The 27617-nt window shown below is 42.8% G+C and overlaps 1 protein-coding gene across 3 annotated transcripts in view; it reads left to right on the top strand.

Moving 5' to 3' along the window:
• The window catches only part of LOC141261631 (3'-5' RNA helicase YTHDC2-like), a 190200-nt gene that overhangs the window by 29240 nt on the left and 133343 nt on the right, over positions 1-27617 (top strand). The window contains exon 1 of one of the 3 annotated variants that reach the window (XM_073676230.1): positions 26843-26913. The exons of the other annotated variants lie outside the window; for them this stretch is intronic. The gene's annotated coding sequence lies outside the window, so the exon portion shown is untranslated. Of the gene's footprint in view, positions 1-26842; positions 26914-27617 lie in introns of those variants that run through there. 3 annotated transcript variants of the gene reach the window in all.

Below are 27617 nucleotides of genomic sequence, written 5' to 3'. Positions count from 1 at the left end.
ATCAAAAAAAGTATACAAGCCGTCCCACCAGCGGCAAGGTGACCCTAAATTGGGACGGTACCTATACTGCCTATATTAAAAACCTTACTGTATATCAAAGTTGAAGTAATGCATATAAAAGGGTAGACAAATAGGACCGGGTCCCAACTCCAGACCACCTAGGCCCGTGGCAAGCTACATACACACCAATCAGCCCAACAAAGGGCATGCCACACCCTTAAATTGCACAGAATGCAAACAAGCTGGTGGGACGGCTTGTATACTTTTTTTGATCAAAAATAGTTCACTAAGTACCCTATATTTATTATGCAACTTTGCTTTACATTTATATATAATTATGGTAGGGTATGAGATATATTTTTGTCTTGCTTCTTTTTTGCTAGTGTGAACATGCCTCTGTTTCTTGTATGTCTGCCATCTTAGACCTCAGTTCACATTGTCTGTTTTTTTGACTTGTTTGCATTCTGTGCAATTTAAGGGTGTGGCATGCCCTTTGTTGGGCTGATTGGTGTGTATGTAGCTTGCCACGGGCCTAGGTGGTCTGGAGTTGGGACCCGGTCCTATTTGTCTACCCTTTTATATGCATTACTTCAACTTTGATATACAGTAAGGTTTTTAATATAGGCAGTATAGGTACCGTCCCAATTTAGGGTCACCTTGCCGCTGGTGGGACGGCTTGTATACTTTTTTTGATCAAAAATAGTTCACTAAGTACCCTATATTTATTATGCAACTTTGCTTTACATTTATATATAATTATGGTAGGGTATGAGATATATTTTTGTCTTGCTTCTTTTTTGCTACAGTTAAAGGGCATGCAGTGAGTACAATGCCTACCAAAAATTTCGAGGCACTCCAATGCCCCTTGGAAGTGACATGGAGGTCAGAGGGCCTTAACTAAACCGTTTTTTCCATTTATAGCAACTGGGTCTCCTGTGCACTGTTGGCCTAAGCAGTGAAATGGAAGGCTTTCCAAAAATGATGAGGAACTGCAATGCCCCTTGAAACAGACGTGGATTACAGCATACTAAAAACCTTCTACCCATTATTGGGGAGTGGGTCTCCCTTAGTGTTCGCCTATGCATTGAAAAGCAAAAGCTGACTAAAATTAGGAGGAAATGCAATGCTCGTTGGAAGAATGGTGGAGGTCACAGTAGCTTAACCAAACGGTTTTAATGCCCCTGGGGAAAGTGGTGGAGGTAACAGTAGCTTAACAAGACGGTTTTAATGCCCCTTGGAAGAGACATGGAGGTTGCAGTAGCTTAACAAGACGGTTTTAATGCCCTTTGGAAGAGACGTGGAGGTTGTAGTAGCTTAACAAGACTGTTTTAATGCCCCTTGGAAGAGACATGGAGGTTGCAGTAGCTTAACAAGACGGTTTTAATGCCCCTTGGAAGAATGGTGGAGGTCGCAGTAGCTTAGCAAGATGGTTTTAATGCCAATTGGAAGAGCGGTGGAGGTCGCAGTAGCTTAACAAGACAGTTTTAATGTCCCTTGGAAGAGTGGTGGAGGTCACAGTAGCTTAAAAAGACAATATCAATGCCCCTGGGAAAAGTGGTGGAGGTTGCAGTAGCTTAACAAGACGGTTTAAATGCCCCTTGGAAGAGCCATGCAGTACAGCATCTTAAAAACATTATTCCCATTATTGGGGAGTGGGTCTCCCATAGTCTTTGCCTATGCCTTCCAAGCAAAAGCTGCCAAAAATTAGGACGGAGGAACTTGCAATGCTGGCAACACAGACCAAGGTCACCCTGGTGGTATAGTGGTGGTGGAGGCTGAGGATAAGGAGAAGAGCAAAATACAGCCGAAATGAGGAAGCGTATACCCATGTGTGGGTGTGAAGCGGTGCATGGGAATACACCTCCCGAAATAACACAGTGGATTTGACTTTGTTACTCTGCTATCATTTGGTGGTGATGAGAAGTCTGGCCCAATCCAGCCCTTGTTAATTTTGATAAGGATCAGGTTGTCAGCATTGTCAGTTGACAGGCGAGTGCGCTTATCTGTTATAATTCCCCCAGCGGCACTAAAAACACGCTCCGATAACACGCTAGCGGCAGGGCAAGCCAGGACCTCCAAGGCGTACAGAGCAAGTTCATTCCAAGTGTCCAGCTTGGATACCCAATAATTAAAAGGCACAGAGGAATCACGGGGGATGCTGGTACGGTCGGCAAGGTACTCCCTCACCATCTTTTGAAACTTTCCACTCCTTGTGAGAGTACCCCGCGCCTCAGGGCCTGTAAGCTGGGTGGGTCTCAGAAAACTGTCCCAGAACGTTGACCGTGTTCCCCTGCCTCTGCTGGATTGGAGTTGCGTCTCTCTCGCTTGTACGCCTTGGTTGGGCAACGAACTGTGACCTCTGCCGCTAACATGTTCAGATGGGAATTTTTTTAACAGTTCTGCAGCAAGGGCCTTTTGGTACTGCCCCATTTTTGTAGACCTCTCCACCTCAGGAATAAGAGAGTGAAAGTTCTCCTTGTAGCGGGGGTCTAAAATTGTCACCAACCAGTAATGACTGTCACCCAACATTTTAACAACGCGAGGGTCACGGTTAAGGCAGCGTAACATAAAGTCAGCCATGCGTGCCAGACTGGTAACGGGCAAGACTTCAGTTTCCTCACCAAGATGACGACTGACCATGCTCTCCTCCTCCTCCCCCCTGTCCTCAGGCTACCCACGCTGAACCGACTGTATGACAGTTGTACAGGTACTACCGTCTACAGCGCATGATACCAGCTCCTGTTCTTCCTCCTCCTCTCCCTCATTGTCCCCCAATGCACATTGGGATGAGATGAGGCTGGGCTTTGTGTGATACCCCGTTACGGCTTCTTGATCCATCACATCATACTCTGGCTGCAATGCCTCCTCTTTAATTCTCCGCATAGAGCGTTGCAAAAGACAGACAAGTGGGATGCTGACGCTAATGATGGCGTCATCGCCACTCACCATCTTGGTGGACTCCTCAAAGTTTGTCAGGATGGTACATATGTCAGACATCCAGGTCCACTCCTGAGGTCTTGTGTGGAGTCTGACCTGAATATCGACGGCCTTGTTGCAGCTGGTACTCCACTACTGCTCTCTTCTGCTCACAAATCCTTTGCAACATGTGGAGGGTAGAGTTCCAACGTGTGGGGACATCACACACCAGTCGGTGTGCCGGAAGCTGCAAACGCTGCTGCAACACAGCAAGGGCGGCGGAATCTGTTGCCGACTTGCAAAAATGAGCTGACAGGCGGAGTACTTTGACGAGGAGATGTGGCAACTAGGGGTACGATTTAAGAAACCACTGAACCACGAGGTTAAGCACATGAGCCAGGCATGGTACGTGTGTGATCTCCCCTCGCCTCAGAGCCTCCACCAGGTTACGGCCATTGTCACACACGACCATGCCTGGATGTAGGTTCAGCGGTCTCAGCCACAGATCTGCCTGCTCTTTCACAGCTGTCCACAACTCACAAGCAGTGTGAGGTTTATCACCTAAGCTTATGAGTTTCAGCACAGCCTGTTGCTGCTTGGCGGAGGCAGTACTGCAGTGCTTCCAGCTTGTAACTGATGTGGTGATATCTGAGATGAAGGCTGAGGAGGAGGATGATGTGCAGGAGCTGTACTCTGTGGGAGCAACTTTTGGAAGTGCATTGAGGTGAAGGGTGCATTGCTGGAAAAGGGGAAAAAAAAAACTCTTTAAATCTCTTAGTTTGCGAGTGTGAATGAGCTGCGTGTGTCCGGAGCGTAAGTGCGAACGAAAGTAAGTGTGTGACTTGTTTCTCAGTGACTTTGTATTTAGGGAGTTTGGAAGGGAGGACTTTGGACTGAATTGCTGACTGTATTTCATTAATTCTTTACTTTTCTTTTTACTTAACATTCTGTATATTGCAATCCCCATTAGGAAATGAGCTCCATTATTGACAATGCTATCCAGTGTACATCTTGCCACATGTATGCAATCCTTGAACAGCCGGTCGAGGTTGCTTACTGCTGCGCGAAATGTGTGCACGTTGTGCGTTTGGAAGCCCAGATACTGGATCTAAATAAGCAGCTGGCAACACTGAGATCCATTGAGAACATGGAAAGGAGTCTGCTGCTCACTGAGCTGCAGCTCACTGGGGTAGATGTGGGGGAGGGTGGTAGTCGGGAGCTGCAGGACAGTGAGGTCGCTAGTTGGGTGACAGTTAGAAGCAGTGGTAGAGGGAAGAGTGCCAGGGAGGCTAGTCCTGATCTGGCACACCCCAATAAGTTTGCAAAGTTGGCAGATGAGGGGAGTGACGGTACAGGGGTAGCACTACTGCAGCAAGGCATGTCCCCTGAAAGCCGGAGGGGTGTCAGCTCCAGTAAAGAGGGAAATAGGAGAGTAGGGCAGGCCAGGCAGGTGCTGGTAGTGGGGGACTCCATTATTAGGGGAACTGATAGGGCAATCTGTCACAAAGACAGGGATCGTCGAACAGTGTGCTGCCTACCTGGCGCTCGAGTCCGGCACATCGCTGATCGGGTTGACAGATTACTGGGAGGGGCTGGTGAGGACCCAGCGGTCATGGTGCACATTGGCACAAATGACAAAGTTAGAGGTAGGTGGAAGGTCCTTAAAGATGATTTCAGGGAATTAGGCTGCAAGCTGAAAGCAAGGACCTCCAAGGTGGTATTCTCTGAAATACTACCGGTACCATGTGCCACGCCAGAGAGGCAACGGGAGATTAGGGAGATAAATAAGTGGCTCAAGAACTGGTGTAGGAAGGAGGGATTTGGGTTCCTGGAGAACTGGGCCGACTTCTCAGTTGGCTACAGACTCTACGCTAGGGAACGGCTGCACCTTAATGGGGAGGGTGCAGCTGTGCTGGGGGAGAAAATGGCTAGAAGGTTGGAGGAGTGTTTAAACTAGGGATTGGGGGGAGGGTATTCATTTTATAGGTGGGGAAGATAGTGCAGATAGTGACCTGGGCACAAATAAAGAAATTGGGGGTGGGGTTAGAACAGTCAATAAAGTAAGAAGGAATAGAGGTACAGAGAGATACATAAAATGCATGTACACTAATGCCAGAAGCCTCACCAACAAAATGGAGGAATTAGAATTAATTTTGTTGGAAAATAATTATGACATGGTAGGGATATCTGAGACGTGGCTGGACGAGAGTCATGACTGGGCAGTTAATTTACAGGGCTATAGTCTGTTCAGAAATGACCATACAAACAAGCGAGGGGGGGTTGTGTTTATATGTAAAATCATTCTTAAAACCTGTCTTGCGGGAGGATATATGTGAATCTAATGAAAATGTAGAGTCCCTGTGGGTGGAGATAAGGGGAGGGGGAAAAAATAATAAATTACTGATAGGGGTTTGTTATAAGTCTCCAAAAATAATGGAAGTAGCGGAGAATATCCTCTTAAAGCAAATAGATGAAGCAGCGACTCAAGGAGAAGTCATTATTATGGGAGACTTCAACTACCCTGAAATACATTGGGGGACAGAAACATGTAGTTCAAGCAAAGGAAATAGGTTTTTGACTACTATGAGAGACAATTACCTTTCACAACTGGTTCAGGACCCAACAAGAAGGGGGGCACTGCTAGACCTAATATTAACCAATAGGCCAGACCGCATATCAAATATACGAGTTGGGGGTCACTTGGGTAATAGTGATCACAAAATAATACGTTTTCATGTAACCTTTAATAAGATGTGTAGTAGAGGGGTTACAAGGACACTAAACTTCAGGAAGGCAAATTTCCAACGGTTAAGAGATGATCTTAGTGCAATAAACTCGGACGATATCCTGAGACATAAAGCTACACAAAGCAAATGGGAGACATTTATTAACATCCTGAAAAGGACCTGTGCACAATATATACCCCTTGGGAATAAACATGCTAGAAATAGGAGGAAACCACTATGGCTAAATAGAGCTGTAAGGGGCACAATAAGTGACAAAAAGAAAGCATTTAGAGAACTAAAGCAAGTAGGTAGTGATGAGGCATTAAATAAATATAGAAAATTAAATAAATTATGTAAAAAAACAAATCAAGGCAGCAAAGATTGAGGCAGAGAGAATCATTGCCAGAGAAAGTAAAAATAACCCCAAAATATTCTTTAACTACATAAATAGTAAAAAACTAAAAAATGATAGTGTTGGCCCCCTTAAAAATAGTCTGGGTGAAGTGGTGGATGAGCATGAGAAAAAAGCCAATATGCTAAATGATTTATTTTCAACCTTATTTACACAAGAAAATCGCATGACAGAAAACATGATTAGTGATAACAAAAATTCTCCAGTAAATGTCACTTGCTTAACCCAGCAGGAAGTACGGCGGCGTCTAAAAATCACTAAAGTTGACAAATCCCCGGGCCCGGATGAGATACACCCGCGAGTACTGCAGGAATTAAGTAATGTCATAGATAGACCATTATTTTTAATCTTTAAAGATTCCATAATAACAGGGTCTGTACCACAGGAGTGGCGTATAGCAAATGTGGTGCCAGTATTCAAAAAGGGGACAAAAACTGAACTTGGAAATTATAGGCTGGTAAGCTTAACCTCTACTGTGGGTAAAATCCTGGAGGGTTTCCTAAGAGACGCTATACTAGAGTATCTGAAGAAGAATAACCTCATGACCCAATATCAACATGGGTTTACGAGGGACCGTTCCTGTCAAACTAATCTGATCAGTTTTTATGAGGAGGCAAGTTCTGGACTGGACCAAGGAAATGCGGTGGATGTTGTGTATATGGACTTTTCAAAAGCTTTTGATACGGTTCCACACAAAAGGTTAATACATAAAATGAGAACAATGGGGATAGGGGAAAATATATGTATGTGAGTTAAGAATTGGCTCAGTGATAGGAAACAAAGGGTGGTTATTAATGGAAAACACTCAGACTGGGTCTCACTTAACAGTGGGGTACCACAGGGGTCAGTATTGGGCCCCCTTCTTTTTATCATATTTATTAATGACCTTGTTGGGAGCATACAGAGTAATATTTCAATATTTGCAGATGACACTAAACTCTGCAGGGTAATCAATACAGAGGAGGACAATTTTATATTACAGGAGGATCTATGTAAACTAGAAGCTTGGGCTGATAAATGGCAAATGAGCTTTAATGGGGATAAATGTAAGGTAATGCACTTGGGCAGAGGAAATAAAATGTATAATTATATGCTTAATTGTAAAACACTGGGCAAAACTGTAGCTGAAAAAGACCTGGGTGTATTGGTGGACGACAAGCTCACGTTTAGTGGCCTGTGTCAGGCTGCTGCTGCAAAGGCAAATAAAATAATGGGATGCATTAATAGAGGCATAGATGCTCATGAGGAGAACATAATTTTACCTCTATACAAGTCATTAGTGCGACCACACTTAGAATACTGTGTACAGTTCTGGTCTCCGGTGTATAAGAAAGACATAGCTGAACTAGAGCGGGTGCAGAGAAGAGCGACCAAGGTTATTAGAGGACTGGGGGGTCTGCAATACCAAGACAGGTTATTACACTTGGGGTTATTTACTGTGGAAAAAAGAAGGCTTAGGGATGATCTTATTACTATGTACAAGTATATGAGGGGACAGTACAAAGACCTTTCTACTGATCTTTTTACTCTGAGGCCTGAGACGGGGACAATGGGGCATCTTCTACGTCTGGAGGAAAGAAGGTTTAATCATAATCACATACGGGGATTCTTTACTGTTAGAGCAGTGAGACTATGGAACTCTCTGCCACATGATGTTGTAATGAGTGATTCACTGTTAAAATTTAAGAAGGGCATGGATGCCTTTCTTGAAAAGTATAATATTACAGGTTATAAATACTAGATTCCTTGATAGGGCGTTGATCCAGGGAACTAGTCTGATTGTCGTATGGAGTCGGGAAGGAATTTTTTTCCCCAATGTGGAGCTTAGTGTTTGCCACATGGTTTTTTTTTTGCCTTCCTCTGGATCAACAAGTTAGGCTATGGGTTGAACTAGATGGACTTAGTCATAGAATCATAGAATGGTAGAGTTGGAAGGGACCTCCTGGGTCATCTGGTCCAACCCCCTGCTCAAAGCAGGATTCACTAGATCATCTCAGACAGATGTCTGTCCAGCCTCTGTTTGAAGACGTCCATTGAAGGGGAACTCACCACCTCTCGTGGCAGCCTGTTCCACTCATTAATCACCCTAACTGTCAAAAAGTTTTTTCTAATATCTAATCTGTGTCTCCTCCCATTTAGTTTCATCCCATTGCTTCTAGTCTTTCCTTGTGCAAATGAGAATAAAGATGATCCTTCTACAATGTGACAGCCCTTGACATATTTGTAGACAGCTATTAAGTCTCCTCTCAGTCTTCTTTTTTGCAAGCTAAACATTCCCAAATCCTGCAACCGTTCCTCATAGGACATGGTTTGCAGACCAGTCACCATTCTGGTCGCTCTTCTCTGAACTTGCTCCAGTTTGTCTATGTCTTTTTTAAAATGTGGTGCCCAAAACTGTACACAGTATTCCAGATGAGGTCTGACCAAAGAGGAGTAAAGACCGATAATGACTTCACGTGATCTAGACTGTATGCTTCTGTTAATACATCCCAGAATTGTATTTGCCTTTTTTGCTGCTGCATCACACTGTTGACTCATGTTCAGTCTATGATCTATTAGTATACCTAAGTCTTTTTCACATGTACTGTTGCTTAGCTCTATTCCTCCCATTCTGTATATGCTTTTTTCATTTTTATTGCCCAGATGTAGTACTTTGCATTTTTCCCTGTTAAAAACCATTCTGTTGGTTGCTGCCCACTGCTCCAGTTTATTTAGGTCTTTTTGAATCCTCTCTCTCTCTTCTCTAGTATTAGCTATCCCTCCTAGCTTTGTGTCATCAGCAAATTTAATCAGTTTACCCTCAATTCCTTCATTTAAATCATTGATAAAGATGTTGAACAATACAGGTCCCAGGACGGAGCCCTGTGGTACCCCACTTGAGACATTCATCCAGCTGGATGTGAAGCCATTTACAACCACCCTTTGAGTCCGATCACTAAGCCAGTTATGAATCCACCTAACAGTTGCCTGGTCCATTGCATACTTGGTCATTTTTTCAATAAGGATGGTGTGAGATACTTTGTCAAATGCTTTGCTGAAGTCAAGATATACTATATCTACAGCATTTCCCTGATCCACCCAGTCAGTGATTCTGTCATAGAAGGAAATTAAGTTAGTCTGACATGACTTGTTAGTTACAAACCCATGCTGACTCTGGTTAATCACTTCATTCTTATCCATGTACTTACATACATGTTGTTTAATAATTTGTTCAAAGATCTTTCCTGGTATAGAAGTCAGTCTCACCGGCCTATAGTTCCCTGGGTCCACCTTCTTCCCCTTTTTGAAGATAGGAACAACATTTGTTCTTCTCCAGTCTTCTGGGACTTCTCCTGTTCTCCAAGAATTTTCAAAGATTATGGAGAGTAGTTCTAAAATTTCTTCTACGATCTCCTTCAGTACTCTGGGGTGTAATTCATCTGGACCTGGAGACTTGAACTCATTTATGTTAGCTAAATATTCCCTCACAATCTTTCTGTTTACAGATAACTTGGATTCCTCTATTCCTTTAAAAGGACAGTGAAGATCAGTTGATGTTACATTTTCTTTCTGAGAGAAAACAGATGCAAAATAGGAATTAAAAAGTTCGGCCTTCTCAACATCCTCTCTTACCATTTCTCCATTTTCATCCTGTAAAAATCCTATAGCATCTTTGACTTTTCTTTTACTTTTGACATACCCCCAAAATCCTTTTTTATTGCTTTTGACATCTCTTGCAAGCCTTAATTCATTGTCAGCTTTAGCTAACCTGATACGTGCCCTGCAGGATCTGCAGACTGCATTATAATCTTCTTTAGATATGCCTCTCTCTTTCCATTTAATAAACATTTCTTTCTTTCTTTTTAGCATGTGTTTAAGTTCTGTGTTCATCCATCCTGGTTTCCTTAAATGCTTCCCATTCTTCCTACTTTTCGGGATTGTTAACGATTGTGCTTTGAGAATCTCATTTTTAAAAATTTCCCATTCTTCCTGGACATTTTTGTCCTTAAGGACATCCAGCCATTGGATCCCTCCTATTCTCTTTCTGAGTCTCTTAAAATCTGCCTTTCTAAAATCTAACCTTGAAGTCTGAGTCTTCACATGTCTTCCTCCTCTAGTTATCCAAAATTCTATAATAGCATGATCGCTGCCTCCTAGGGTCCCAGCCACCTTTACCTCCTCAACCATTTCCTCCCTGTTTATAAGGATTAGATCCAAAGTAGCAGATCCCCTTGTTTTCTCCCCTACCTTTTGGAAGATAAAGTTGTCAGCAAGAGAGGATAAGAATTTGCTTGACCTGTTAGTTTTACTTGAGAGAGATTCCCAACAAATGTCTGGATAGTTGAAATCTCCCATGACCACTACGTCATATTTTTTGGAGAACTTGGTCATTTGATACATAAAGAGTTCATCCATATCTTCAGCTTGCCCAGGTGGCCTGTAGTAAATGCCTACAATGGTGTCCTTTCCGTTGTTCTCTCCTTGTATTCTTACCCAAACAGTTTCCACAGAACTCCCAGTCTCTGAAGCTTCAATCTCTGTGCAGATATACGCTTTTCTAACATACAATGCAACACCTCCTCCTCGTTTATCAAGTCTGTTTCTTGCAAATAAGTTGTATCCTTTTAGCCTTTTATTCCAATCATGTGTATCGTCCCACCAAGTTTCAGTGATTCCAATGACATCATATTCCTTTTCCTGCATTAGTAGTTCCAATTCTCCTTGTTTGTTGCCCATGCTTTGTGCATTTGTATAAAAACATTTTAGTTTGTGATTGGTTTCTCTTCCTCCCATATTTTTATTATTTAAATTGTTTTGTCTTTGTTCTTCCTTTCCACTTCCAGTAGCAGAGATCTCAATAGTATTTGTCAGCTGTATGGCTTTTTCTGGCCTTTTGCTTCCCTTCCCACATTGTTCTAGTTTAAAGCTCTTCTGATGAGTGTAGCAAGGTGACTTCCAAATACATGTTTTCCAGTCTTCGTAAGGTGCACCCCATCTCTAGCAAGTAGTCCATCGTATAGGTAATTCATTCCGTGATCCAGAAATCCAAATCCTTGTTGACGGCACCATCGACGTAGCCAGTTGTTCACCTGTAGAATCTTATTCCACCTCATTGTTCCATGGCCATCCACTGGGAGGATGGATGAGAAGACCACCTGCGCTCCCAATTCTTTCACTTTCTTGCCTAAGTCTTCAAAGTCACTGCAGATGGTTTCCAGGTCCTTTCTTGCGGTGTCATTTGTCCCCACATGTATTAGCAGGAATGGGTAGTGATCTGTAGGTCTGAAGAGTCTTGATATCCTGTCAGACACATCTTTAATTTTTGCTCCTGGAAGACAGCACATTTCTCTTGAGGTTATGTCTGGTCTGCAGATAGCGGCCTCTGTTTCTCTTAACAGGGAATCCCCCATGACCACCACTCTCCGTTTTTTCTTCACAACATTCTTCTTTCTCCATCCAGGAGGATTCTGAGAGCTTACAAGGTTATTCATTGCTGGCAAAGTCTTATTTTACTGTATTTCTTCATGGTTCTCCTGCGTGAGAGCCTGTTTCGTCAGGTGCAGTTCGAATTTCTTCTCTTTCTGAATCATGAAGAGATAATTCTGCTCTGTCTAAGAACTCTTCACCTTCCTTAATGATTTTCAAGGTAGTTAACCTCTCTTCTAGATTTCGCAACTTTTCCTCCAACAGGGACACAAGCTTGCATTTCTGGCATGTGAAGTTTGGCTTTTCCACTGGCAAGTCTGTGAACATGTAGCAGGATATGCAGCTCACCAAATGGCTCCTGGACTCTTCCATGTTCTTATTGTTAATGTTCTGAAAACAGTGAAAAAAGCTTAAAAAAAAGCTTCAAATTATCTCCTCAGGACTCCTCCCCTGGTTTACCGATGTCCTCTTTTCAGCTCCAACAGCCAAAATCCAGTGTTCTTTGAGCTCGCGGAGACTCTTCACTTACCCCAAAATGCAGTGGGAATATGCAAATTATCTCCTCAGGACTCCTCCCCTGGTTTACCGATGTCCTCTTTTCCGATCCAACAGCCAAAATCCAGTGTTCTTTGAGCTCGCGGAGACTCTTCACTTACCCCAAAATGCAGTGGGAATATGCAAATTATCTCCTCAGGACTCCTCCCCTGGTTTACCGATGTCCTCTTTTCAGCTCCAACAGCCAAAATCCAGTGTTCTTTGAGCTCGCGGAGACTCTTCACTTACCCCAAAATGCAGTGGGAATATGCAAATTATCTCCTCAGGACTCCTCCCCTGGTTTACCGATGTCCTCTTTTCAGCTCCAACAGCCAAAATCCAGTGTTCTTTGAGCTCGCGGAGACTCTTCACTTACCCCAAAATGCAGTGGGAATATGCAAATTATGTCCTCAGGACTCCTCCCCTGGTTTACCGATGTCCTCTTTTCAGCTCCAACAGCCAAAATCCAGTGTTCTTTGAGCTCGCGGAGACTCTTCACTTACCCCAAAATGCAGTGGGAATATGCAAATTATCTCCTCAGGACTCCTCCCCTGGTTTACCGATGTCCTCTTTTCAGCTCCAACAGCCAAAATCCAGTGTTCTTTGAGCTCGCGGAGACTCTTCACTTACCCCAAAATGCAGTGGGAATATGCAAATTATCTCCTCAGGACTCCTCCCCTGGTTTACCGATGTCCTCTTTTCAGCTCCAACAGCCAAAATCCAGTGTTCTTTGAGCTCGCGGAGACTCTTCACTTACCCCAAAATGCAGTGGGAATATGCAAATTATCTCCTCAGGACTCCTCCCCTGGTTTACCGATGTCCTCTTTTCAGCTCCAACAGCCAAAATCCAGTGTTCTTTGAGCTCGCGGAGACTCTTCACTTACCCCAAAATGCAGTGGGAATATGCAAATTATCTCCTCAGGACTCCTCCCCTGGTTTACCGATGTCCTCTTTTCAGCTCCAACAGCCAAAATCCAGTGTTCTTTGAGCTCTCGGAGACTCTTCACTTACCCCAAAATGCAGTGGGAATATGCAAATTATCTCCTCAGGACTCCTCCCCTGTCTTCCTTCAACCTTAAAAAACTATGACTAAAAACTAACTCTGACTGACATAGGGCCCGCAATCCTCGGTGTGGGGAGGATGTGTTCCGTCCCAAGGTCCGACTGGGTCCCGGCTTCCACTATGTTTACCCAGTGTGCCGTCAGGGAGGTGTACCGTCACTGGCCACAAGCACTTGTCCACGTGTCCGTTGTCAGGTGGACTCTCCCAGTAACTGCGTTGTTGAGGGAACGGCAGATGTTTTGGGACACGTGCTTGTGTAGTGCGGGGATGGCACACCGGGCAAAATAGTGTCGGCTGGGGTCCGAGTACCGAGGGACAGCCACCGCCATAAGTTTGCGGAAGGATTCCGTCTCCACCAGCCTAAAAGGCAGCATTTGCAACTCAAGCAGTCATGAAATGTGCGAATTTAATACTGTAGCCTGTGGGGCGTGGGCTGCGAATTTGCGCTTTCGTTCAAAGCTCTGGGATATGGACAATTGAACTGCGGTGGGACGTGGACGTTGATGCTGTTTCTTGAGAAACTGCCATAACAAGTGAAGACTGAGAGGAGGGGGCATCTTTGCATGCAGTATGGACAGGGGATTGCCTTGCACACACAACAGGGGGTTTTATCACACGCACAACAGCGGAAGAAGCAGTGGTGACACCCGCTGACACTGGTCGTGGACCCTGGGGTTCGCCCCACAAAGTCGGGTAATTTGCTGCCATGTGCCTGATCATGCTGGTGGTGGTCAGACTGGTAGTTTTGTCACCCCTGCTGATGCTGGCATGGCAGGTGGTACAAATGGCCTTTTTGGGGTTATCAGCAGAGTCTTTAAAAAAATTCCAGGCTCTGGAAGACCTACCGGTTGTACTGTCAACGTCCCTCGTGTTGGTGTTACGGGGAACTGTTGCCCGCCTTCTGTGTGCGGCCACCAAACTGCTTCTTCCTGCCTGTTGGGGTACTCTGCCTCCCTCCCCCTGTTTGCTACTGGCCTCGCTCTGCGTGTCCTCCTGCCACATTGGGTCAGTTACTAGATCGTCCACCACCTCCTCCTCTTCCACTTGCGCACCACGATCCTCCTCCTCTCTTCGTGGCAATTGTCTCGTCATCGTCCACCTCTTGTGACAAATTGCCAGCATCGGTTTCCTGTGGCTGTTAAAATATTTGGGCATCGCTACATGGGAACTCCTCTTCCACCACTTCAAGCTGAGCAGGCGAGGGGCACAAATATGGAAATGGACCAGTGAACAGCTCGTCAGAGTGTCCAAGTGTGGGATCAGTTGCTGTCTGACGACACTCGGCATGGTGGGAGGAAGGAGCATCAGTGTGAGGAGGAGTATGCGGTCGAGACTCACGGCTACTAAAACTTGACCTTGTGGAAGACAGACCGGAGGTGTTGGTGCCCAGGTAACTGGAAGTATTATCTGCTATCCAATTAATAACCTGTTCACACTGATCAGTTCGCAATACTGGTGTTGTAGTGTGCTTCCCTAGTAATTCGGTCAAGAAGTGGGAGCGAGAAGATGTGGCTGTTGGTTGTGGCACATTTTCACCTTGGCCACGGCCCCGTCCTCTACACGCACCATCACCAGACTGTCTAGTTCCACGTCCCTTGCCACGCGCCTTGCCCATTGTAAATGAAGTAAAATAGCTTACACTCACACTATCAATGGAAAAAGGGTAATAAAAAAGAGATTAGAACCATGGAAGAGGAAAACCACAGTTCTATTTGTCTGGCCTACACCAGAATCTTTTAAACAGATATATTTGTCACTGAACAGACAGGGAGACACTATTACTGTTTTTTTTTTACGTAAAACAGGCCAAAAGCTGGATAATACAGAGATTTGAACCGTGGAACTGCAAAACCACAGTTCCAATTTACTGGCGTATACCAGACTTTTTTAAATAGATATATTTGGGGCTGAACAGTCAGCGACACAGTCAAACTGTTTTTTTTTTTATGTAAAAAAGACCCCAAAATGGATAATACAGAAATTTGACCCGTGGAACTGCAAAACCACAGTTATAGTTATGTGGCGTACACCAGACTCTTTTAAACAGATATATTGGTGTCTGACCTGTTAGGGAGACACTATTGCTGTTTTTTTTTACGGCAAAAGATGCCAAAAGCAGGATAATACAGAGATTTGACCCGTGGAACTGCAAAACCACAGTTCTATTTTTCTGACCTACACCAGACTCTTTTAAACAGATATATTGGTGTCTGAACAGTCAGGGAGACACTATTACATTTTTTTTACGGCAAAAAATGCCAAAAGCAGGATAATACAGAGATTTGACCCGTGGAACTGCAAAACCACAGTTATAGTTATGTGGCGTACACCAGAATCTTTTAAACAGATTTATTGGTGTCTGAACAGTCACAGACACACTCAAGTTTTGTTTGTTTTTTTTTTTGGGGGGGGGGGGGGGATACCAAAAGGTTAATAAGACGTGTATTTGGACAGTCTAACTGAGGGAAAAAAATAAATACAGGACTTAGATGAAAGAAAAAAAAAATTTTCCTGGCCCCTGAGACCGGGATGATAAGTCTAGCAATTTGACCTACAGGAGCACACAGGACTGTAATGCAGCGTTTGCTGGTATAACCACTGCGTCTCCTATACAACCTGCCTGCCTGATGATATCTGGGATGGATATTAGTCCTGAGAAGGACTGTTTGTTTGATTTGGTAGTCTTTAGAGACCCTACACTACCTATTTCGCACTATATATCTCTCCCTAACTCAGCAGCACTGACCCTACACTGTCTGATCCCGGGCGACTGTGTCCAAGATGTCCGGTTTTAAATACTTGAGGTGACTCTGTGCGGCCAGCCAATCTCTGTAATGCCCACAAACAACATGGCTGCGGCATTACAGTGACTGGCTGGCAATCCCTGCATGTTCATTGGCTGTGTAAAGAGCGCCAAACGTGCAGGGCGGAGACCCGAGCTCCCGCCCGAGTAACCCGGAAATGCTCGGTGCTCGCCAAACATCCCAAGTAGCGTGACGCTCGGGCGAGTACCGAGCAGCGTCGAGCATGCTCGCTCAACACTAATCTCAGCCTGTTCTTTTAATTTTTCATTTAGGAGAGACAATGATTGTTACTACTCCTCGAGGAGTAACTACATAAAGCGTAATGAACTACAGGTGGCTTCCTGTTCCCACTTAACAGTGAAGTCAGGGCTCCTGTGTTTGGATCCTGCTATCAGGTTAATTCGCAGGCCCCGTGGTACTATCCCTGCTTTAATATAACTTTCCAAACTACGCACCTCCCACCATGTAGAAATCTGATCTTTATATGTCTGTGTGAGCTCCCTGAATGCTGTATGGGTATACCCCGTCATATAACACAGCATTCAGGGAGCTCACACAGACATAGCCATGTCCACAAGTCTCAGCCAGTGACGGAGCGCAGCCGACAGAATCATCAGAATGTACAGCACAAAAGTGGCAGAAATGATAAAAGCCGTGTTCTCCAGTGACCTTAGACCAGGGGTCTCAAATTCGGCTGGGTATATGGGCCACACATGGAAAAAATGTGAATTTGGGGGGGCCGCATTCTTTGCAGGTCAAAGTGACATTTTTAGTGATACCATTTTTTTTTGTATACACCTTTTGAACATTTTTGCCGTGTTTATTTTTTTATAGCTTGGGTTGTAATGGATGTGGCGATAATAAACGTGCACTTTTTTGTGTTTACTTTAGTTTATATATAAAACAGCATTTTTAGTGCCAAAATATTTTTCATGCTTTATTTAAAATTTTTCTTTTTTTTACTTTTACAATTTTGTTTCCCCCAATTGGCCACATACATTAATATTGTCTTACAATTAGCACCATATAGTAATTCTGGCAAACATCTTGCAGTAATGCTCCCCATCCTGTGGCTATGTCCCCCATCCAGGTCCCCATGTTGTGGCTATGTCCCCCATCCAAGTCCCCATGTTGTGGCTATGTCCCCTATTGTGCTGTTCTTCACACACATAAATAAAAAAAAAAAAAGATTATGTCCTTTCTGCACATGTGGTCCGCAGGCACCACAGAGTCAGACCCCTTGACGATCCCAACCTGGTCCAGGAGGAGCCTTCGACAGCAGCGCTACATTGCCGCGCACTGCGCGCAGAGATGGTCTCCCAGCACAGCATTACCAATGCCAGCCACCAGCCAGTCAGAGGCCAGCAGCTGATATCTGCGCATGGCAGTGACGTCATACACCGTTGCGCTGGCATGCAAATGTCAGCTGCTGGCCTCTGATTGGCCGGCGGCTGGCATTCGTAATGCTGTGCTGGGAGACTGTCTCTGCGCGCAGTGCGCGGCAATGCAGTGCTGCTGTCGACGGCTCCTCCTGGACCAGGTTGGGATCGTCAAAGGCTCTGACTCTGTGATGCCAGCGGGCCGCATAAAGCAGCCTCAGGGGCCGCATGCGGCCTGGGGGCCACGTGTTTGAGACCTCTGACTTAGACATTCCTGTAATAATTTGTCACTTCTGTGTTGTACATTATAGTGACTGTCGGGGGCGCTCTTTTACGCCTCTCCCAGCAGAGCTCCGCCCACTCTTCACAATGTCTGTGCTGCAGACAGGACTGTGGACAAATGGGAAGAGTCACATTCTGGCAAAACTGAACAATCAGCGATAAGAGGAATTTTTTATATTACATAAAGCGACAATAAAAATGTAAGTTTCATTAATCAGGAAAAAAAAGAATTTTGCCCAAATCCATAAAATATATGACAGTGTAAAAATACATAAATTATATAACAATGTAAAAAAACCTTTTTTGACTAGTGATGTTTGCTCCATTAAAAACATGAGCAATTGAATAAAAAAGCATAAGAAATAATTAAAAGGCCAGAAGAGGCGACTAGACAGCAGTGAGTATGAGGATCCTGGAATCAGCGCCATCTAGTGGTGTCAGTGCTGAACTGTACAGTAAAGGGGATTACTGAGACCCTCACTCCAGTATTCAAATACATTGGCGGCGCCAGCAGTAAGTGAATGAGAGAATTACTTCCCTATGACTGAATACAGCAGGTAGGACAAAGTCAATATAAAGTTATAACAGCATTATACTACCACCGATTTTAATGAAAAAAGCTTGTTAGTGACGCACATTGCATCACTAACTAAGCAATAGGGGCAGTGTATATAGTAACTAGAATGTGACAGGTTACCTTTAATAACTTGTAGACTAGAGACGTTTATTAACCCCTTTCTGGCCCAGGGCGTATTAACACATATCTGTGCCCTGGGCCTTATTGGCCTTATATGTATTAATACGCCCTGGCGATTTCGCCCGCGCACAAGCGGTGCGGGCGAGATCGCCGCCGGGTGTCAGCTGATTGTTACAGCTGACAGCCGGTGCTATGTGCAGGCGCTGATACTTACCTTCTCTGCCGGCGTCTCGCGGCGTCTGAGTCCGGTCCCGGGTGTTGCCATGGTGACCCGACGTCATCATGACAACATCCGGGACCCCAGGAGGCAGGAAGTTGCTTTGGTCATGCGCAGTGCACGACCAAAGTAACTTCTCCCTGTGCAGCGCTGACAGGCTGCATGGCATAGGGAGCTACAGCTCTCTATGCCATGCAGCCGATAAGGCGGCAAAAAGTGAAAGTCCCATAGTGGGACAATGTGAAAAAGTAATAAAAAATGTCAAAGTGAACATTTTTAAAAAAAAAAAAAAAAAAATGAAAATAATAAATAAAATAAATAAAAATATATTGTACCCATAAATAAATAATCTTATGAAAAAAAAAACCAAAAAACAATAAAAGTACACATATTTGGTATCGCCTCTTCCGGGACGACCTGACATGTAAAACTGTCCCACTATTTAATCCCTTTAGTGAACACTGTAAAAAGTAAAAATAAAAAATGAAACATAAAACTATGTTTTATCATCATACCGCCCCAAAAAAATGGAATAAAACGCGATAAAAAGACGAATGTAAATAAAAATGGTACCGCTGAAAACATCATCTTGTCCCGCAAAAAACAAGCCGTGATACAGCTCCATCAGCCGAAAAATAAAAAAGTTAATAGCTCTCAGAATAAAGCGATGCAAAAACAATTCTTTTTTCTATAAAATAGTTTTTATTGTGTAAAAGCGCCAAAATATAAAAAACATATAAATGTAGTACCGCTGTAAACGTACTGACCCGAAGAATAAAGCTACCTTATCAATTTTACCACACGCAGAACGGCATAAAAAAAAACAAAAAACAATTCCTGAATTGTTTTTTGTTTATTCTGCCTTCAAAAAATCAGAATAGAAAGCGATCAAAAAATGTCACGTGCCCGAAAATGGTGCCAATAAAAATGTCAACTTGTCCCGCAATAAACAAGCTGTCACATGACTGTCGGCCAAAATATGGAAAAATTATAGCTCTCAAAATATGGCGATGTAAAAACTAGTCTTTGCAAAAAAAATGTGTCTTTTAGTGTGTGACAGCTGCCAGTCATAAAAACCCGATATGAAGCTGATATCACTGTAATCGCACCGACCCGAAGAATAAAGGCATCTAATCACTTATGCCGCACGAGGAACGGCATAAAAAATAAACTTTAGGGTTGTGCTAGGGTTAGGGCTGTGCTAGGGTTAGGGTTATGCTAGGGTTAGGATTGTGCTAGGGTTAGGGTTGGGTTAGGGTTAGGCTAAGGTTAGGGTTGTGCTAGGGTTAGGGTTGTACTAGGGTTAGGCTAAGGTTAGGGTTAGGTTAGGGTTAGAGTTGGGCAAGGGTTGGGCTAGGGTTAGGGTTGGGATTTTTTCAGAAGTAAATAAAAAAAAAAATGACGATATGGCGACTAATGTTGAGCGCAAGTGGTCGCTACTTGAGTTTGCATCGGGTGCTCAGGTATGCACCGAGTATAGCAGGTGCTCGAGTGACATGCTCGAGTCTCCGCCCCAAATGTTTTGCACCTGTTAAACAGGCAAAAAATCCTTGCGGGGATTGCCTGCCATGCACGAGTGATCCCCGCATATTTTTTTTTGGGGTGTCTAATAACCGTGAAACATGCGAGCGGGGACTCGAGCATGTCACTTGAGTACCCGCGATACTTGGTGCATACCTGAGTACCTGATGCAAACTCAAGTAGCGAGCACTTGCACTCAAGACTAATGACAACTTATTCAATATGATGACCTAATGTTATCAAATTCTGTGTCGTACCTCTGGGTTCAAAATGTTCACTATACCCCTTGATAAAATCCTTGAGGGGTCTAGTTCCAAAATGGAGTCACTGGGGGGAGGGGGGATGGTTTCCCCTATTTAGGCACATCAGGGACTCCCCAAACGCAACATGGCGTCCGCTAATTATTCAAGCTAATTTTACATTCAAAACGTCAAATGGCGCTCCTTCCCTTCCGAACCCTGCCATGCGCCCAAACAGTGGTTTTCCCCCACATATGGGGTATCTGCTTACTCAGGAGAAATTGCACAACAAATTGCATGGTGCAATTTCTCCTGTTACCCTTATGAGAATGCAAAATTGAGGGCTGAAAGGCATTTTTGTTGGAAAAATGTGAAAATGTTATTTTTATGGCTCAATGTTATAAACTTCTGTGAAGCACCTGGGGGTTCAAGGTGCTCACCACACATCTAGGGGAGTCTAGTTTCCAAAATGGTGTCACTTGTGGGGGGTTTCCACTGTTTAGGCACATCAGGGACTCCCCAAACGGAACATGGTGTCCGCTAATTATTTAACCAAATTTTACATTCAAAAAGTCAAATGGCGCTCCTTCCCTTCCGAGCCCTGCCGTGCGCTCAAACAGTGGTTATTCCTCACATATGAGGTATCTGCATGCTCAGGGGAAATTGCACAACAAATTTTGGGGTCCATTTTTTCCTGTTACCCCTGCGAAAATAAAAAAAATTGGGTCTAAAGTAACATTTTTGTGAAAAAGTTAAATGTTCATTTTTTTCTTCCACATTCCAAAACTTCCTGTGAAGAACCTGAAGGGTTAATAAACTTCCTGAATGTGGTTTTGAGCACCTTGAGGGGGGTGCAGTTTTTAGAATGGTGTCACTTTTGGGTATTTTCTGTCATAAAGACCCCTCAAAGTGACTTCAAATGTGATGTGGTCCCTAAAAAAATGTTTTTGCAAATTTTGTTGTAAAAATGAGAAGTCACTGGTCAACTTTTAACCCTTATAGCTCCATACTTAAAAAAATTTGGTTCCAAAATTGTGCTGATGTAAAGTAGACATGTGGGAAATGTTATTTATTAACTATTTTGTGTAACATATCTCTCTGATTTAAGGGCATAAAAATGTAAGTTTTGAAAATTGCGAAATTTCAAAAATTTTCGCCAAATTTCCATTTTTTTCACAAATAAACGCAAGTGATATCGAAGAAATTTTACCACAATCATGAAGTACAATATATGAAACAAGAGGGGATTGTAGGGAGAGAAAATAGGAAGCACAGGCTTCTAAGTGTAGTAGTTAGATTCCAAGGGTATATACTCAGTATAAATCGACTCACCTATTTGGTATCTTCAGGTAAAGCATGTAAATCCAATCAGTGAATCACTCCATTCCTCTTTCCATTCAGTTTGCTGCCGAAATCTGGGAGCTGATGAGAGCACTGGACAGAGCTTTCATAGGCAATACCACTTTGTAAATGTTTTTTCCCAGCAATATGCGCTCCTGAAGGATGATGATGGAACTTGATATTCGGATTCAAAGAACTTTTATTTCAAACTAAAATACAACCGGTTTCGACTTCTTTGAGTCTTCGAATGAAGGAAAAACTATTGAAAAAGCTGATACCATACAACCCAGTAATAGTATACATAAAAATGTCCGCCCCAAATCCAATTTTAACCCCACTCACCACCGGGGCATCCATTTGGATACTTTTTACGCTTTGGTATCCGAGGAATTTCGGGGATTAAATAGGACTGGAGAGAAAAACATACAAAAAGGGAAAACAGAAAACATGAGTTCTGGAGTAAGAACCAGGAATAAAAGATCTATTCAAAAAACGAATATTTCAAAGGAAGAAAAAGAAGCCTTAATAAAACTAAAGGACAATGAAAAAATCGTGATTAGAGGGGCAGATAAATTAGGGGGTATTGTCATTCAGGACCGAGATGACTATTTGGAGGAAGCATACAATATATTATCAGACGCAAAATATTATAAAAAATTAGATGTTGACCCTTCCAAAAAACATATTGAAGAATATCATAGGTTGATAGACACTGCCTTCAAACAAGACATCATAAATAAAAGGGAAAAACGATTCCTGACTAACAAAAATCCAAATACAGCCCTCTTTTATCACCTGCCAAAGGTGCATAAAGACCCTGTGAAACCTCCCGGACGACCGATAATTTCGGGTATAGGGTCACTAACCAGTCAACTGTCACATTACATCGATCTGCACTTACAGGATCTAGTTAGAAAATTACCCTCTTTTCTCCTAGACTCCAGTCAATTAATAAAAGAATGTGAAAATTTTGCATGGGAAGAAGATTACATGTTCATAACCTTAGACGTACATGCTCTCTACTCCAATATTGAACACATATTGGGAATCAATTCAGTTTCACATTATTTGAATGGGATAGTAGATATGCCAGAAAATCAGAGACGATTTTTAATAATGGGTCTAAAATTTATATTGGAACATAACCTTTTCACTTTCCAGGGGCAATTGTATATACAGCGGCTTGGCACAGCGATGGGGACTCGGGTAGCCCCAAGTTTTGCAAATCTTTTCATGGGATGCTTCGAGTCCTCATCGCCCTTGTGTCAGCGCCCCCACTGTAACAACATATTATATTATCGTCGCTATATTGACGATCTAATCATTTTTTGGAAAGGTACTGAGGTTGAAGCTCGAGAATTCATCACGACATTAAATAGGAATGACTGGGGGATCACGTTTTCTGCACAGGTCAATAAAGAAAAAATACATTTCCTCGATTTAGAAATATCCCATAAAAATAAAAAAATCAGCACTAAAACGTACTTTAAGAAAACTGATACTAATGGCTTCCTTGATTTTCGGAGCGCACACCATCAAAAATGGAAGCAAAACATTCCTTATAGCCAATTTCGTCGAATTAGGAGAAATAATACAAATAAGGAAGATTATGTGGAACAATCAAAAATTCTGATCAATAGGTTTACAGATAAGAAATATCCAAAACGATTAATTATGGCAGCATACAGAACTAATCTAGCAAGAACTCAGCAGGAGTGCTTATCTAGAGAGAATAACAAAAATAAGGATGTGGAGGAGGGGATAACGAAGGAAGGAGGAGAAAAGCCCAAGCAGATAATTAATAAGAATAAGGAAAGAAAAAAAGATGGGTGGCAGTATAACTTTATTACCGCTTTCAATCGTAGTAATACGGAGATAAGAAACATTTTAAATAAATACTGGTACTTGTTGAAAAAGGATACATTTTTGAAAAAACTTCTACCAGATAGACCCAATATTACCTTTCGTAGGGGCCAAACAGTGAAGGGTATAATTGCCCCTAGTAATCTCAGAATGTCCAAAGATGGGGAACAGGAATGTATTAAGAAAAAAGAAAAACTAGGACAAATAAAACGGATGCTTTCAAACCGGGGGTCCATCGATGTGGCTCCCGAAAATGTTGTACCTGCAAAATCATCAATCATATGACTCAGTACATTACATCGTACAGTACGGGTGAAACTATAGCAATCACACAAAAATTAACATGTGATAGTGATTTTGTAATATATGTCATTACCTGTACCTGTGGCCTGCAATACGTGGGTCGGACCATCCAGTCCCTACGATCCCGTATGAATGGCCACAGGCACAATACCAAAAATGGGTTTTTAAAACAGAGCTTATCTCGGCACTTATGTTTGAAGCATAATAAAATATTTAATATTTCCGTGACCCCGTTGGAGCAAATACCTGAGAATTGTACTAATAGGGTACAAAATTTAAACCGGAAAGAATCATATTGGATCTTCCGTCTGGGTACGTTATACCCAGATGGATTAAATGATATTATAGAGGGTATTTGACATGCAAATGTCGACAGGTATGCATGTGCATGCATATATGTGTATATATATATATATATATATATGTATATATGTATATAATGTGTGTATATATTTTTTCGTGTGTATATATGCATATATGCATGTATGTGTTTATATGTGCATGTATGTATATATATATGTGTATATATATATTTTTTTTCTACTAAATTGTATTTGATAATGGTTTTAATATGAAGAAAGAAAAGGTTTTAAATTTTGTCATAATGTACATTTTTGCAGGATTTTACATTTCTGTATGAAATCACACTTTTAGTATGTTCAATAACATTTTAGAAGACATTTTATATATGGTAAAATTATAATTATATTTATAGTGTTTTTAGAAAAGAAAATGCTTTGTGTGAAGGAAGGAAGGAAAGGAGAAAAAAAAAAAAAAATTTGTGTAAAAAAAAAAAAAAAAAAAAAAATCATACAGTTTTAAAAAATTTATTAAGTCATTTAGTATATGGGTTTTGTTAGATTCCTCAGAGTGCAAAATCCTGCATATCTGAGTATCTGGGTGTGTCTGAAAAACAGATCTTTCAGTCTCCACCCAAAATGACAAGCAGGGATATCTGCTATAAAATGTGTGTAGATAGATCTGGTTATATGCATGATGTTATACCTGAGGAAGACTCAAAGAAGTCGAAACCGGTTGTATTTTAGTTTGAAATAAAAATTCTTTGAATCCGAATATCAAGTTCCATCATCATCCTTCAGGAGCGCATATTGCTGGGAAAAAACATTTACAAATGAAGTACAATATGTCAAGAAAAAACAATCTCAGAATCAGGGGGATCCGTTGAAGCGTTCCAGAGTAATTACCTCATAAAGGGACAGTGGTCAGAATTGTAAAAATTGGCCTGGTCATTAACGTGCAAACCACCCTCGGGGGTAAAGGGGTTAAAACTACACTGTGTTCCAAATTATTATGCAAATAATAATTTCTCAGATTTTCCCAAATTACCTATATGAATTGCAGTCATTGTAATTTTCCAGTCAGATAACTATTAGAGTACAATTGAAAGGTTTTTCTACAAACTGCCTATGATAACAGTATATTTTTTAAAAAATAAAAAACTCAAACTGCACTCAAAATGCATGTTCCAAATTATTATGCACAGCAGAGTTTTCAACCTTTTCATTTTAATAAAGAACAAAAAAATGGTCATTTTTGAAATTATAAGCATTAGCAGGTTATTACAAAGTGAAATCAAACAGTTTTCAACTCAAAACTTTATTCTAGGTGATGTTACATTTGCACATAGGACCCCTTGTTCGAAAGGAGCTTCTGAACTCTCTCGTCCATTGAATTTGTCTGGTTTTGGATGGTTTCTGCTTCAATTGTTTTGCATGAGGACAGAATACCCTCCCAGAGCTGTTGCTTAGATGTGAACTGCCTCCCGCCATCATAGACACTCCTTTTGATGATGCTCCAAAGGTTCTCAATGGGGTTGAGGTCAGGGGAGCATGGGTGCCACACCATAAGTTTGTCCCCTTTTATGCCCATAGCAGCCAGAGATGCAGATGTGTTATGTGCAGCATGAGACGGGGCATTATCATGCATGAAATGATCTCGATGGTCCAGATGGATGGAGTGGAGGATGGACACCCCATGCAAACACGGCTACGGCGCTAACAAGGAGGAGGTGGAGTAATGTTTTGGGCTGGAATCATGGAGAGAGAGATTGTCGGCCCTTTTAGGATCCCTGAAGGGGTAAAGATAAACTCCATAATGTATGTTGAGTTTCTCAAACAGCACTTCCTTCCATGGTTCCAGAAGAACAACCGTGTATTCCACAGCAAGATCATTTTCATGCATGATAATGCGCCGTCTCATGCTGCACATAACACATCTGCATCTCTGGCTTCTATGGGCATAAAAGGGGACAAACTTATGGTGTGGCACCCATGCTCCCCTGACCTCAACCCCATTGAGAACCTTTGGAGCATCATCAAAAGGAGTGTCTATGATGGCGGGAGGCAGTTCACATCTAAGCAACAGCTCTGGGAGGGTATTCTGTCCTCATGCAAAACAATTGAAGCAGAAACCATCCAAAACCTGACAAATTCAATGGACGAGAGAGTTCAGAAGCTCCTTTCGAACAAGGGGTCCTATGTGCAAATGTAACATCACCTAGAATAAAGTTTTGAGTTGAAAACTGTTTGATTTCACTTTGTAATAACCTGCTAATGCTTATAATTTCAAAAATGACCATTTTTTTGTTCTTTATTAAAATGAAAAGGTTGAAAACTGCTGTGCATAATAATTTGGAATATGCATTTTGAGCGCAGTTTGAGTGTTTTATTTTTTAAAAAATATACTGTTATCATAGGCAGTTTGTACAAAAACCTTTCAATTGTACTCTAATAGTTATTTGACTGGAAAATTACAATGACTGCAATTCATATAGGTAATTTGGGAAAATCTGAGAATATTATTTGCATAATAATTTGGAACACAGTGTAATGCACAGTACAAGTCAACTTTCACTGAACTGCAAAGATGATGGAGGCTTCAGATCTTCTACCATTACCTGTATTCATGGTGCCTGACAGCAGTGTGGATGGTGCATATGTCATCTCCCCCCATGTAACCCATTAACCCTACACAGCCCGCTCTCCCCCGGACCCCATACTATTTCGACCAGATATGTCCTTTATCACGAGGTTTCAATGCAAAACCATTAACCCCTCACTCTCCGTCTGCACAGCTTTGCAGCAGCTATGCCGCACGTCAGGTTGTTGTACCACGTGACTTTGCGTGTCACGTGACCGGCTGACGACAGAAGGTCCTTACTGATAAAAGAAACTCACTGCTGTCCTGGAGGTGAGTGCGGGTTGCACACATATGTGGGGATCCTGTGGGGTGGGAGGGATATCGCAGCTTGGCCACACTTGGGGGGGTTTGTGACGGGCGCGCACTATTATAGGTGTGTGTGTATGTGGGGGGCACATGCCATTATAGATGTGTGTGTATGTGGGAGGAGCACGCTATTATGGGCGTGTTTGTGGGGGGCGCACGCTATTATGGGCGTGTTTGTGGGGGGCGCACGCTATTATGGGCGTGTGTGGGGGGGGCGCACGCTATTATGGGCGTGTGGGGGGGGCACACACTATTATGGGCGTGTGGGGGGGGCACGCTTTTATCGGCGTGTGTGTGGGGGGCGCACGCTATTATGGGCGTGTGTGTGGGGGGCGCACGCTATTATGGGCGTGTGTCTGGGGGGTGCATGTTATTACGGGCGTGCGCGCGTGTGGGGGGGGGGCACAAAGCTATTACGGGCGTGCACGCGTGTGTGGAGAGCGCACGCTATTATGGGCGCGCGCGTGTTGGGGGCGCATGCTTTTATGGGTGTGTGTGTGGGGGGGGCACACGCTATTATGGGCGTGTGGGTGTGTATGTGGGGGGTGCACGCTATTATAGGTGTGTGTGTGTATACAGTGTCCAGTACTGTGCAAATGTTTTTGGCATGTGTACAAAAAATGCTACAAAGTAAGAATGCTTTAATAAAAATAATTATTAATAGTTTA

The sequence above is a fragment of the Phyllobates terribilis genome, unplaced genomic scaffold (genome assembly GCF_046119375.1).
Source record: "Phyllobates terribilis strain yellow unplaced genomic scaffold, ASM4611937v1 Scaffold_1__5_contigs__length_1240528914, whole genome shotgun sequence".
Classification (NCBI taxonomy): Eukaryota; Metazoa; Chordata; class Amphibia; order Anura; family Dendrobatidae; genus Phyllobates; species Phyllobates terribilis.
The sequence above is the reverse complement of the archived record's forward strand: the minus strand, read 5'-3'. Positions and strand labels throughout refer to the sequence as shown.